This window comes from Dendrobates tinctorius, unplaced genomic scaffold (genome assembly GCF_039654945.1).
Source record: "Dendrobates tinctorius isolate UK_male_01 unplaced genomic scaffold, ASM3965494v1 ptg000165l, whole genome shotgun sequence".
Taxonomy (NCBI): Eukaryota; Metazoa; Chordata; class Amphibia; order Anura; family Dendrobatidae; genus Dendrobates; species Dendrobates tinctorius.
In genome coordinates this window covers 34,650,666-34,665,654 of record NW_027361832.1, presented here as the reverse complement: position 1 = coordinate 34,665,654, position 14,989 = coordinate 34,650,666, and the positions used below count along the sequence as shown (strand labels likewise).

The following is a 14,989-nucleotide window of genomic DNA, read 5'->3' as shown; positions in this document are numbered from 1 at the left end:
AGGAGAAGCTCAAATTTCAGCCTCTCCTGCTCATCACTGCTGTGTTTGGTCTGTCAGATTGACTGACGAATCACAGTGCTGTGGGTGCAGGGACCGACTGCAAGGGTCCCTGCCCCCCTTGCTGTGCCTCTCAGCTGTCATAGACAGCTGTCAGCACTGAAATGAAACTGCGTGTTTACACGCAATGACAGTTCAAAGGCAGGACGTGCAGAGTCCGTCATGGTGCAGGAAGTTACCTCCTGCCATGACGGACTCTGCACGTCCTTAGACATTAAGGGGTTAATAGGGTTTAGTTCTGGAGGCCAGTCCAGCATCTTTTCCCTCAGTTTCTTTAGCAAACCTTTGGGATATACTGTATGTAGCAGATCTGTGGGAGTTCACAGGTTGCAGAGTTGTGTATGTGTAGCAGAGCTGTGTGTCTGGTGTATGTAACAGAGCTGTGTGCATGTATATAGAGCAGAGCTGGATTATGTAGCAGACCAGTGTGTGTATGTAACAGAGTTGTGGGTCTATGTACACCACAGCTGACTGTGTACATACTGCACATGCAGCAGTGTTGTGTACAGTATTCTTCGTAAGGAGTATCCATAATGTACATGCTGTAATACTTTAAATATCTATGTATAGAATAGAGGGGGCCACTGTAGAGCTACAGACAGACGTTAGTCATCGGCCGGGACAACGTCTCCTAGTAGAACCCTGTGCACTTTGTTTCAAGGCAACAGGAGATGTTTCACTTTGGATCATTCATGAGAAGGACTTTTGGATTTCCTGTCTGCAAAACATCGCCCCTGGGACTTCAGCGCTTAAGGTACTGTCACACTAAGCGATATCGCTAGCAATATCGCTATAACTTGTGACGTAGCAGCGATATTGCTAGCGACATCGCTGTGTCTGATACTTACCTCCGACCGGCTCCCCCGCTGGTTATCGCTGATCGCGTGAGAACGTCCAGGACTGTTTCTCGTCGTCAACTTCCTGCTGGTCTTCCTGTGGAGAGACGAGCGTGAAGCCGGGCGGGAGGATGAAGGATCGCCTAGTGTGACAGGTAAGTAGCGACCCCCGTCCCCAGCGATGTCGCTGGTGAGATCTGCCTGAGTGGCAGCTCACTAGCGACCAATTAGGCTAGTTTCACACTTGCTTTTTTTTGCAGCGCGTTTTTCCCGCAAAAAAACGCATTGAAAAAACGCATACATAAGCATACAACTGCTGCGTTTTTTTCAAGCATTTTTATGAGCATGCATGAAAAAAACGCAGCGTTTTTATGCGTTTGTATGCGTTTTTAGCGCGTTTTTACCGCGTTTGCGTTTTTTTCCAACATTTTTAGGTGGCCCCTCACACTACCCAAACCATGACTTTACTAACCCTAACCCTGACCCTAACCCTAACCCTAACCCTGACCCTAACCCTAACCCTAACCCTGACCCTAACCCTTAACCAAATCATACTTAACCCTAACCCAAACCCTAAACCCTAACTAACCCTAACCCTAACCCTAACCCTGACCCTAACCCTAACCCTAACCCTGACCCTAACCCTAACCCTAACCCTAACCCTAACCCTGACCCTAACCCTAACCCTAACCCTGACCCTAACCCTTAACAAAACCATACTTAACCCTAACCCTGACCCTAACCCTAACCCTAACCCTGACCCTAACCCTTAACAAAACCATACTTAACCCTAACCCTGACCCTAACCCTAACCCTGACCCTAACCCTAACCCTAACCCTAACCCTGACCCTAACCCTTAACAAAACCATACTTAACCCTAATCCTGACCCTAACCCTGACCCTAATCCTCAACAAAACCATACTTAACCCTAATCCTGACCCTAACCCTGACCCTAACCCTAACCCTAACCCTAACCCTGACCCTAACCCTAACCCTAACCCTGACCCTAACCCTTAACAAAACCATACTTAACCCTAATCCTGACCCTAACCCTGACCCTAATCCTCAACAAAACCATACTTAACCCTAATCCTGACCCTAACCCTGACCCTAACCCTAACCCTAACCCTAACCCTGACCCTAACCCTAACCCTAACCCTGACCCTAACCCTTAACAAAACCATACTTAACCCTAATCCTGACCCTAACCCTGACCCTAATCCTCAACAAAACCATACTTAACCCTAATCCTGACCCTAACCCTGACCCTAACCCTAACCCTAACCCTAACCCTGACCCTAACCCTTAACAAAACCATACTTAACCCTAATCCTGACCCTAACCCTGACCCTAATCCTCAACAAAACCATACTTAACCCTAATCCTGACCCTAACCCTGACCCTAACCCTAACCCTAACCCTAACCCTGACCCTAACCCTTAACAAAACCATACTTAACCCTAATCCTGACCCTAACCATGACCCTAATCCTTAACAAAACCATACTTAACCCTAACCCTGACCCAAACCCCAACCCTAACCCTGACCCTGACCCTAACCCTAACCCTAAACCCCCTTAACTAACCATAACTCTAACCAAAACCCCTAAATTCCATGGTTAAAAAAAAAAACGCATTTGCAAAAAAACGCATACATGAGCATGCCAGTGCGCACATATGCGCATCCATAGGCTATAATGGCCATTTTTAGCGCAAAACGTGCGCATATGTGCGCATGCGCTTTTTTGCAGGGCCAAAAAATGCAACATGCTGCGTCTGGAAAATCCCAACGCACACCCCAAAAAAACGCAGCGCATGAAAATCGCATACATGCGCTGACCAGTGCGCAGGTATGCGCACCCATGTTAAATATAGGGGAAAAAACGCATGCGCAGGTGTGCGTTTTTTTCCAGCGCTAAAAAACGCAAATGTGAAACCAGCCTTAGCGATGTACCAGCGATCCTGACCACGTCATATCGCCGGTCGGGATCGCTGGTACATCGCTAAGTGTGATAGTACCTTTATATGTCAATGCCTGCTTAAAAGGTAATATATTTTCTACTTAAGCCCTGCATTGAGGTATTAATCTTGGCACATGCAATTTGGTTTGGTGGTGTTTAACCCCTAGGTACACACTTCAGCGTGAGTTTTTATAGTTTTTTTCTTTTTAGTTTACTTTACTGGACAAGCTGAGTGGTTTTGTTCCTTAAAACTTGCAGCTTTTGTGACACACGTACCTCGCTTAGCGCCGATTGTTTTTTATTGATTTTATATAATAGACATGCTGCAGAGAAACAAGAACAATACTTTAGATCTATTGCTTCCCTCTTCTACCCTAGTGCATTAAAATGAGCTATATTGACCCCGCTACTTCTGTACATCACCAGTAAAGTTGTACATGGTTTTTCCTATTTTCTGTTGTCTAAAACGATGGTGCGTGTTTGTGGTAAAATATGTCCTATAGCTTGAAATTTACAGTAAGTTGTTTTATTGTTTGTAAAAATATGAAACAAATATATCTGAATTAAAGCACAACGCCATCGCTTTTACATATTTACTGCAGAATGGGAGTAGTGCTGTTAATGTAAGTTCCCTGCCCCTTGCATTATACTTACACACTTTTGTCTTCATCGGTCCCATCGGTCTCCAGCAGCTTGTGGCCTGCCAGATCACTGCAGTGCTTGCTAGCGTAAGCCAGAGGTCACTTTTCAATGCTGGTCTTTGAGAGCCTCATTCTGGCCCTGTAAGCTTGCACTGAGAGCTTGTGAAAGTTACTTCTGACTTCCGGTCAATCATGACTTATGGATATGGGACGGACCCCTACTCCATCTTAAAACCACCATAACTACAGTAAACCTAGGCACTAGAATAAATACACAACACATTATTTTGGTTGTCAAAATGGCTACAGCTTTATTTAAATCACAGGATTAAAACAATCACAGTAGGAGTCAGGTAAAGTTCTAGTACATTGGGATTCACAAGTACTGTGATATCCCAGCTGTCTGACATAGAGAACCAGGCCAGACAGCCATAAAGGGGCGGCACGCACTGGCTTGCCATTCAAGCAGAGCCAGTAAACTTTCAGGGCACCAACGACCCTTTTATCCTCACTCCTGTGCTTAACCACTGTGCCCGCCCCTGATTGACGTTACCATTACAGCACCCTTGCAGCTGGCCACCAAAGCCGAGCCTGTTCACCACCATGAGGTTTTACATCCTCTATTATTTAAAATGATTCCACCTTAACTTGTCTGCAACTTCCACCTGACTCCTAAACCGCAAAGCTGTGACGGGTTATAAATTCACATTTGACACCTTTCTTTTTTTAATAAATCACTTTAGTAAACTTATAAACTAGAAGTCCCTGCAAAAGCATTAAGGGGACTAACTTGGCAAACCTCCGACTCACAAAGAGTCATCCTACAGTGCTCAGGAGAGGAAAAACCCCCTGTGGGGGAAACCTCTGGGAACCATGGCTGAAGGATGGCCCTTCCCTTGGGTTTAGAAGGTTAATGCTGTTAACTCTTTAAAGCCATGATAAAATTGAACCTGGAACAAAATATACAATGGTAATTTCAAAAATACAATAAAGCATTCATCATGCAAGCAATAATTAAAACGTTTTAGGACATTGATTATAAACAGGGGCGGGAGGACGGGAAATGCTTCCTCCTGTTCATCCTGTGCAAGAAAGATGGAGAGAGACAGATTTCCTGTTCTATATAAGCCCCACCCTCCTCACAGTAACCCCCCAGGCACAGACATACTGTGCTTCTTCCTTTGAAAGCAACATCACTCTTGCTTAAAATCTATACCACTATACCAAAAAAGCTGCAGGAGTTAAGGCCCACCCATCCCCAAGTCATGTCCTCCTCCGCCTATGGTTCCAGTGGTTTCTGAATAAAGGGACACTGGAAGAGGTGAAGACGGTAGGTGGTGAGTATAATATTAGGTGCTAGTAGCACCCCTCTAGCGCTAAAATTTAAAATAACGCTGGAGTGGTGTTTAAGGGTTCTGTCACAATCGTAAGATGTATGAAATCTAGCTATGATATCTCGAGCTTGGGGTAGCTTTCTTAATTTAAGTATATTAGTAGGCTTACATTTTTTACGTAACACACATAAAAGAGCTTTTTTTATATATGTTTTTAAAAGAATCTGTTAATAGATTTGTGCCTCTTAATCTGAGAGCAGCATAATGTAGAGACATACAGGTGCTTCTCACAAAATTAGAATATCATCAAAAAGTCAATTTAATTTAGTTCTTCAAAATGAAAAATAAGCTCATATATTTTTTAGAGTCATTACAAACAGAGTGATATATTTCGTGTTTATTGCTGTTAATGTTGATGATTATGGCTTACATCCAATGAAAACCCAAAAGGCGTTATCGTAGTAAATTAGAGTAATTAACAAATAACACCTGCAAAGGTTGCATAAGCATTTAAAAAGGAACCTTATTGTGTTTAAGTAGGTTCCACAATCATGGGGAAGACTGCTAACTTGAAAGCTGTCCAGCAGGCAGTCATTGACACATTCCACAAGGAGGGTAAGCCACAAAAGGTCATTGCTAAAGTATATGGCTGTTCACCGAGTTCTGTATCCAAACATATTAATGGGAATTTGAGTGGAAGGAAAAAGTGGTGGTAGAAAAAGTTGCACAAGCAACCATGAGAACCGCAGCATTGAAAGGACTTTTAAAACATTAAAAAATTTGGGGGAGATTCACAAGGAGTGGGCTGTGTTAGGTGCCAGGATTCTCCCACTGCACGGGGTAGATCCCAAGGCTTGTCTGCCTCGGTGGTCTCCCATTCATCTTCGGCCGCAGTGGGAGCTACTCAGCATCTTACTCAGACTCGTGCTGTTTACTCAGTTACTGCTGGCTCTCCAGCCAAAGCTATAGTAACTAGTAATAAGCAGCAGTGATTAGGCATTTTAGAGGCTGCCAAAAAATCACCGTACTGAGCATGCTCGTGAGGTGACGACCTCTCATTGGTGGTCAGTCGTCAGCTGCTCAGGTGACATGGCAGTTCTAGATTGGTCCACGAGCAAGGTCCTGTCTGTCTGGACTTGAATAGGAACATATAAAAGGTTCCCTAGAGCACGCGTCGGCATGCTAAGCTCATTTGCGGTTGTGTGTTTGAGGGTGGAAACTCTGCCGCTCTGTTGGCGTATATGAATGTCTAGTTTTCCTTAGAGAGGCAGGTTTTTCTTTAGGCTTAGCTTAGCGCCTGTCTCGGTCATGTGCATGATTAGCACTGGTCAGTTATGGGCCACAGTCAAACCCACGTGCTTAAACCCTAGTGTTGCCAACTGGTTATAGCATATGACGTGCCCCAGGGGCCGGGGGATACTCAGTACCAGGCCGGTAACTTAAGGGTGAAGTGTCACAGTGGCAGTGACCCAGTCCGTGGCCCCAGGTGGTCATGTAAAATGGCAGTATTGATTAGGAGTAAAGTTAATGTAGAGATTCGTGATGCCACCTGTGGTGTTCTGGTCAGTAATGACCAGCGCTGCAGTGTTTCTTCTCTGGGACAGATGTTATGATGCAGCAGAGTTATTAAAGCTCTCCATAGGTAGAGCTGTAGTCCCAGGGCAGTGGAGATGAGTGGTGAGGTAGTGTGGAGAGGAAGATGTAGCAGAGCTGGGTGAAAGGCGCAGAAAAGGAGACAAATGACTCAGTTGAATGCAGTTCCAAGGGCTTTACTTACAGTTCTGTTTGCAGTACACATGCCCGCTTCAGTGCTACACTCTCCAGGTGAGGGGTCCAGCCAACTTCCAGATAAGATGAAGTACACCCTTCCAGCACTCCCTGTCAGTATGTGCCTTTCTTGGCCGTCTCCACACAATATGCTGCTTTTCTACTTTCCTTCCTTTCCAGCACTTCACAATTATCGTCCTATGTCAGCAGCTGTGAATCCTGTCAGACAATGCCCTGCTGTTTCTGTGATCCTATATAGCTGCCTTTCCAGTTGGAATAACTGTGGTAGGGGCGATGGTCCATAAAGTAACCAAAGCTATCGGCTTGCTAGTAGCACCCTGAAGTACGCTAACTAGGCTAGGAGCCATGACCCTTTGCGACCAGTTTCTCCCTCCACCTGACGTCAGTCAGGGTGGCTAAGGGACCCACGGGAAGTATGCTCCAGCCGTGTCCCAGAAGAACCTTCTGTCCTACAATTCTCCCTCTCTCCAACTACGCTCCGCCCACCTCCCAGAACTGTTTGTGTTCCGAGCATGGGCCATAACGGGTGCTCTGCTACACTACTTGTGTGTGTAGGATGTGGGATGGAATGATGGTCAGGTGTCTCCACCTTTCCTGGTTGTGGGATACCACACCTCTGGGTGAGGTGCAGTACCTCTGTGGCGACTGGACCCTCAGGGGCACCACACACACCTCATTTGGTACCGCTTGGCGGTTAGCTGAGCTTCCTACTCTTATTTTTTCACCACTTGGTGGAGCTGTATTAGTTAGTTATATTTTTTGCCTCTCGACGGTTAGCTGAGCTGGTATTCCTCGGCCAGTGCATACCTCTCTGAGACGATATTAGTTTGGCATCTTGTGTTCAGTTCACACTGTGTCGAGTTGACCCAGTGCTCCTTGGTGAACATTCGCTGCATGGCTCTGTCATTTTTTAATGGCAGCAGGATAACATCTCTGCATGGTGGACCCGGGTTGAGATCGCACTAAATAAAATAACTAATAAAGTGTGATCCACCAACCCTAACAGACTGCTGCTGGAGTCATTGCTTCAAGAGCCACCACACACAGACGTATCCAGGACATGAGTTACAAGTGTCGCATTCATTGTGTCAAGCCACTCATGACCAATAGTCAATGCCAGAAGCGTCTTACTTGGGCCAAGGAGGAAAAAAAACTGGATTGTTGCTTAGTGGTCCAAGGTGTTGTTTTCAGATGAAAGTAAATTTTGTATTTCAAAGATAAAATAGTGGCGCATGCAACCTGCCTAGGAAACCACAGCAACAAACAGGGGTCTAAACCAACAAGACCCAATAGATATAATCAAACAGAATAAATAAATTGTTTTGCGCTGATTCCCTAGTTGGAACAAATTGTAAATTTCCACATATGCTAAAAAATATATATAAAAACATACAGTACGTTTCAACGTGAGTATCCTGCAGAATCATACTAATCCTCTCACTCAAATGGACAAATAAATCATTGTATGAATAAACTGATGCAGTCATGAAACGGTACTCTAGTCCATGTGAAGTTCCGTTACCTTTGTCTGACGCTTGCGGTGAAGGTCCTATAAGGTAGCTGCTATTGCTCTTTTTTGTAATTTACCGCAAGAATCCGACAATAGCAGTTACCTTATAGGACCTTCACCGCAAACGTCAGAAAAAGATAATGGAACTTCACATGGACTAGAGTACCGTTTCATGACTGCATCAGTTTATTCATACAATGATTTATTTGTCCATTTGAGTGAGAGGATTAGTATGATTCTGCAGGATACTCACGTTGAAACGTACTATATGTTTTTATATATATTTTTTAGCATATGTGGAAATTTACAATTTGTTCCAACTAGGGAATCAGCGCAAAACAATTTATTTATTCTGTTTGATTATATCTATTGGGTCTTGTTGGTTTAGACCCCTGTTTCTTGCTGTGGTTTCCTAGGCAGGTTGCATGCGCCACTATTTTATCTTTGAAATACAAAATTTACGTTTCATGACTGCATCAGTTTATTCATACAATGATTTATTTGTCCATCTGAGTGAGAGGATTAGTATGATTCTGCAGGATACTCACCATATAGCGTTATAACAAGGTAACAGAATTTTATATTGTTGAATCGCACTGTATGTTTTTACATATATTTTTTAGCATATGTGGAAATGTACAATTTGTTCCAACTAGGGAATCAGCGCAAAACAATTTATTTATTAAATTTTGCATTTCATTTGGAAATCAATGTCTCAGTATCTGGAGGAAGAGTGGAGAGGCCACAATCCAAGCTGCTTGAGGTTCAGTGTGAAGTTTCCACAATCAGGGATGGTTTGGGGCGCCATGTCATCTGCTGGTGTAGGTCCACTGTGTTTTGTCAAGACCAAAGTCAGCGCAGCCGTCTACCAGGAAATTTTAGAGCACTTCATGCTTTCCTCTGCCGACAAGCTTTTTGGAGATGGAAATTTCATTCTCCAGCAGGACTTGCCACCTGTCCACACTGCCAAAAGTACCAATACCTGGTTTACAAAAAACAGTATCACTGTGCTTGATTGGCCAACAAACTCGCCTGACCTTAACCCCATAATCTATGGGGTATCATAAAGAGGAAGATGAGAGACACTAGACCCCACAATGCAGATGAGCTGAAGGCTGCTATCACAGCAACCTGGGCTTCCATAACACCTCAGCAGTGCCACAGACTGATCACCTCCATGCCACGCCGCATTGGTGCAGTTATTGATGCAAAAGTAGGCCAACATTCTGGATTATAAAATCATTTCTTCAAGCTGGTGTTATAAAGTATTCTAATTTACTGAGATAATGAATTTTGGGTTTTCATTGGCTGTAAGCCATAATCATCAACATTAACAGAAATAAACACTTGAAATAGATCACTGTTTGTAATGACTGTATTTAATATAAGAATATTTAGAATTGAGAGTCCTCAGTGGTTGATACCTTTTAATGGCTAACTCTCAATTCTAAATATTCTTCTATCTACTGTCTAACACAGTACAAAGATACATATATTTGCTGTATTTAACATATGAACTTCACTTTTTGTATTGAAAAACTGAAATAAATTAACTTTTTGATGATATTCTAATTTTGTGAGAAGCACCTGTAGAACCTGATTCTAGTGATGTGTCACTTACAGGGCTGTTTGCTGTAGGTTTAATAAAATCACTGTTTTATCAGCAGCAGATTATCACTAGAGGACGTAAACCTGCTGCCGGTAGTCCACCATATTCATGAGCTCTGTATAACCCTTCGCCATCACTGATTGGCAGCTTTCTGTGCCCACTACCCATGGGCAGAAAACTGTCAATCAGTGGTGTGAGCGGGGTTATAGAGAGTTGTATATTCAGTGAACTGCTAGATCTGCAGCAGAGAACATTTTATCGAAATGATAGCATGCAGTCCAGTAAGTAACACACCTCTGGAATCAGGGTACCTACCCCTATATGATGCTGCTATCTAATGGGGTAGCAAAACCATGATGACAGATTCCCTTAATAATATGACATTGCAGAATGTTCTATTTACACAAGTGGTGAGTAAATTATTTACCGTGTCCTATTCACTGTTGATGACATAATTAGATATGTCTGAAAACTCCCAGACATTTTATATTGGAATTCATAAATGTCTACACAGTTTTGATTTTAAGTATTAAAATCTTATTATACTCCTTAAAACTGAAGTAACATCACCAACAAGGAAAAGTCATGGAATTATAGAAAACACAGAATCAATAGACTTTGTTTAAATAAATAGTGTTTTAGAGATGCAGACTCCATGTAAAACATTGTTTTCCTGCTCCAAAGCAGAAGATCCTCTAGACAGTATAAACACATAGATAATTGCTAAACTTTGTAAACCAATTGAGGAAGTTCATTTTAATAGTAGAGGGAGTCAGCACTGGTCACTATAAAAAAAAAATACAACTATTTAATTTGCGATCGAAAAAGAGGAACACATACCATAGTTTTTGAAAGTTATAATGTCACTACCACCTTACGTTAATTGATGGAATCTACAAAGATTCTTTGCAATCTACTTTTTCTCTAAACATTTAACCCCTTATAACTCCGGAGTGCTTCAACGGATCCCACTGAGATTTTTTTTTTTAGGCAAATTGTACTTCATGCTATTGCTAAAATTTATTCAATATGACTTGCATTTATTTGTGCAAAAAATGGAAACTTGGCAAAAATTTTGAAAATTTTGACATTTTCACACTTTTATAATAATAATAATAATAATCTTTATTTTTATATAGCACTAACATATTCCGCAGTGCTTTACAGTTTGCACACATTCTCATCGCTGTCCCCGATGGGGCTCCCAATCTATATTTCCTATCAGTATGTCTTTGGAATGTGGGCGGAAACCAGAGTGCCCGGAGGAAACCCATGCAAACACAGGTAGAACATACAAACTCCTTGCAGAAGTTGTCCTTGGTGGGATTCGAACCCAGGACTCCAGCGCTGCAAGACTGCAGTGCTATCCACTAAAATGTCCTATGAAGCTATGAAGCTGAAGGGTTAAAAGTTGCCCAGCAATTTCTCATTTTTCCAACTAAATTTACAAAACCATTTTTTTTAGGGACCACCTCACATTTGAAGTGACACTGTGGGGCCTATATGATAGAAAGTACTCACAATTAGTGTTGAGCGATACCTTCCGATATCGGAAATATCGGATCAGATTGGATCGGACCGATACCCCAAAAATATCGGGTATCGCTGATTCCGATACCGGAAACCAATGCAAGTCAATGGGACACAAATATCGGAATGAAAATAAACCCTTTCTTTCCTTGCACATCCAGTTCAGGAGGGGGGAAGAGTGTGGGCGGTGCATGGGTGGAGGCTGTGTGTGTCTTTGTGTGTGGGTGGGGTCTGTACAGGCCTCTCGGGTGTCTTTGCAGGCCTCTCGGGGGTCTGTGCGGGCCTGCCGGGGGTCTGTGCAGGCCTGCTGGGGGTCTGTGTGGGCTGCCAGGGGTCTGTGCGGGCCTGCCGGGGGTCTGTGCGGGCCTGTCGGGGGTCTGTGCGGGCCTCTCCGGGATCTTTGTGTCTGTGAGCAGGCATCTTCCGATGGGACTACAAGTCCCATTGGGCTATGCCTGCTACAATGACAGTGATTGACACATTAGCCAATGATGGGACAGTAGTAGTCCCATCATCCGGCTAATGTGCTTAATGTACAAAAAAAACACAAACATACATACTACATACATACTACATACATACTACATACAACATACTACATGCATACTACATACATACATACTACATACATACATACATACTACATACTTACTACATACATACATACATACTACATACATACTACATACAATACATTCATACAAGACATACATATAGACATACCGTACATATATCATAGAGTACATACTCACCATCACTTGTCACTTTGATCCCCGAAGCCAGTGTCATCTGTAAAAAATATTACAATAACAAACAAACAATATACTCCCTGATCCGCAGAAATCCACAAGTGTCCCACGACGATCTTGCGTGGAGAACAGCAGCATCAGCTGATGTGACCGCTCTCTAGGGGCTCCAGGAATACAATGATGGGAGGAAGGTATCCTTTCCGCACTGTATTCCTCCGCCACTGTAAAAAAAATAGTCCCTAGTCTCACTTTTGGCATTGCTGTGTGAGAAAGTTCCCATGCAGCTTTTGCCATAAAGTGAGACCAGTGAACTATAGTAACATCTCAGTAATGCACTGCAGGAGCCATTGTCTCCTGTCAGTGTGTCACTGAAGGTCCTACAGATGTCACTGTTCTATAGGGGAGATCGTCGTGGGAAACTCGTGGATTTCTGTTGATCAGGGAGTATATTGGTTGTTTGTTATTTTAATATTTTTTACAGATGACACTGGCTTCGGGGATCAAAGTGACAAGTGATGGTGAGTATGTACTCTATGTCTATATGTATGTATTGTATGAATGTATTGTAGGTAGTATGTATGTTGTATGTAGTATGTTGTATGTATGTATGTATGGGCAGCACGGTGGCTCAGTGGCTAGCGCTGCAGCCTTGCAGCGCTGGAGTCCTGGGTTCGAATCCCACCAAGGACAACATCTGCAAGGAGTTTGTATGTTCTCCCCGTGTTTGCGTGGGTTTCCTCCGGGCACTCCGGTTTCCTCCCACACTCCAAAGACATACTGATAGGGAATTTAGATTGTGAGCCCCATTGAGGACAGTGATGATAATGTGTGCAAACTGTAAAGCGCTGCGGAATATGTTAGCGCTATATAAAAATAAAGATTATTATTATGTATGTCTGTGTTTTTTTTTACATTCAACACATTAGCCGGATGATGGGACTACTACTGTCCCATCATTGGCTAATGTGTCAATCACTGTCATTGTAGCAGGCATAGCCCGATGGAACTTGTGGTCCCATCGGACGATGCCTGCACACACACACAACCCCCGACAGACACCCGGCAGCCCGCACAGACCCTCGGCAGGCCCGCACAGACCCCCAGCAGGCCCACACAGACCCCCGGCAAGTCCGCACAGACCCCCGGCAGCTCACACAGACCCCTGGCAGGCCCGCACAGACCCCCGGCAGCCCGCACAGACCCCCGGCAGGCCTGTACAGACCCCCGGCAGGCCCACACAGACCCCCCACCGTCACGCACAGTCTCCACCCACGCACTGCCCGCACTCCATTATAACACATCATGATGACATCATTTCAGCATGCCTAACAGGATGTGCCCACACTTCTTAGGATCCTCAACTGGCTCATTGCATTATGGGAACTTCCAATTCCGGTATTCGATATTGTAAAAATATCGGAACTCATTATCGGAACTCCGATACCGCGAATAACGGCCGATACCCGATATTTGCAGTATCGGAATGCTCAACACTACTCACAATGACACCGTTGTAAAAACTGCAGCCCTCAAGGTGCTCAAAACCACATTCAAGAAGTTTATTAAACCTTCAGTAGCTTCACAGGAACTGATGCAATGTGAAGGAAAAAAATAGCATTTCATTTTTTTTTTCACAGAAAATTTACTTTAGACCCAAATTTTTTTATTTGTGCAAGGGTAGCAGAAGAAAATGGACCTCACAATTTGTTGTGCCATTTCTCCTGAGCATGCCTATACCATATTTGGTGGGGAAATCTACTGTTAGGCGCATGATGGAGTTCCAAAGGGAAGGAGCGTCATTTGACTTTTTGAATGTAAAATTTCCTGGAAAAATAAGTGGATGCCATGTCGCATTTGGAGAGCCCCTGATGCAGCTAAACAGTGGAAACCCATCACAAGTGACCCCATTTTGGAAACCACACCCCTCAAGGATTTCATCCAGGGGTGTAGTGAGCATTTTGAACCCACAGGTACGACAGAATTTGATAATATAAGGTTGTCATATTGAATTTGTTGTCATTAGTGTTGAGCGCAAGTGCTCGCTACACCAGTTTGCATCAGGTGCTTGAGTATGCACTGAATATCGTGGATGCTTGAGTGACCTGCTTGATTCCCTGCTCTGCATGGTTAGTGGCTGTTAGACACCCCAAAAAACATGCAGGGTCTTCAATACTCTGTGCACCCGATGCAAACTTGAATTGCCCGTTTGATAGGAAATCCCCACATGTATTCAAGCTGTCTTGCAGCTGCAAATCATACAGCTACTGCAACAGAAACTAAATCTCCGAGCACATCCAATTCCTCGGAGATCACCCGAGCATGCTCTGGAAATCTCTAGTAACAAGTATAGTCGCTCATAACTAGAAACTACTCCTTTATTATTTTAGCTGTGTGCTTAGGGTCATTGGGTCTTGTTGGAAGGTGAACCTTCGGCGAAGTCTGAGGTCCAGAGCACTCTGTGAGAGGTTTTCATCCAGGATATCTCTGAATTTGGTCGCATTCATGTTTCCTTCAATTGCAAACAGTCGTCCTGACCCTACAGCTGAAAAATACAACCAGAAAATGATGCTGCCACCACCATGTCTCACTGCTGGGATTTTATTGGGCAGGTGATGAACAGTGCCTGGTTTTCTATCTTTGTCTCATCAGACCAGACAATCTTATTTTTCATAGTCTGGGAGTCCTTCATGTGTTTTTTAGCAAATTTTATGCGGGCTTTCATACTGTATGTCTTACGCTGAGGAGAGGCTTCCTTCAGGCCAATGCTATAAAGGTCTGACTGGTGGAGGGCTGCAGTGATAGTTGACTTTGTGGAACTTTCTCCCATCTCCCTACTGCATCTGTGGAGCTCAGCCACAGTGATCTTGGGGTTCTTCTTTACCTCTCTCACCAAGGCTCTTCTCCCATGATTGCTCTGTTTGGCTGGATGGCCAGGTCTAGGAAGACTTCTGGTGGTCGCAAACTTCTTCCATT

At 43.8% G+C, this 14,989-nt stretch overlaps 1 protein-coding gene across 2 annotated transcripts in view; it reads left to right on the top strand.

The window, feature by feature from the left end:
- HNF4G (hepatocyte nuclear factor 4 gamma) overlaps positions 1–14,989 on the top strand; it is a 259,847-nt gene that overhangs the window by 111,756 nt on the left and 133,102 nt on the right. The window lies entirely within an intron of this gene.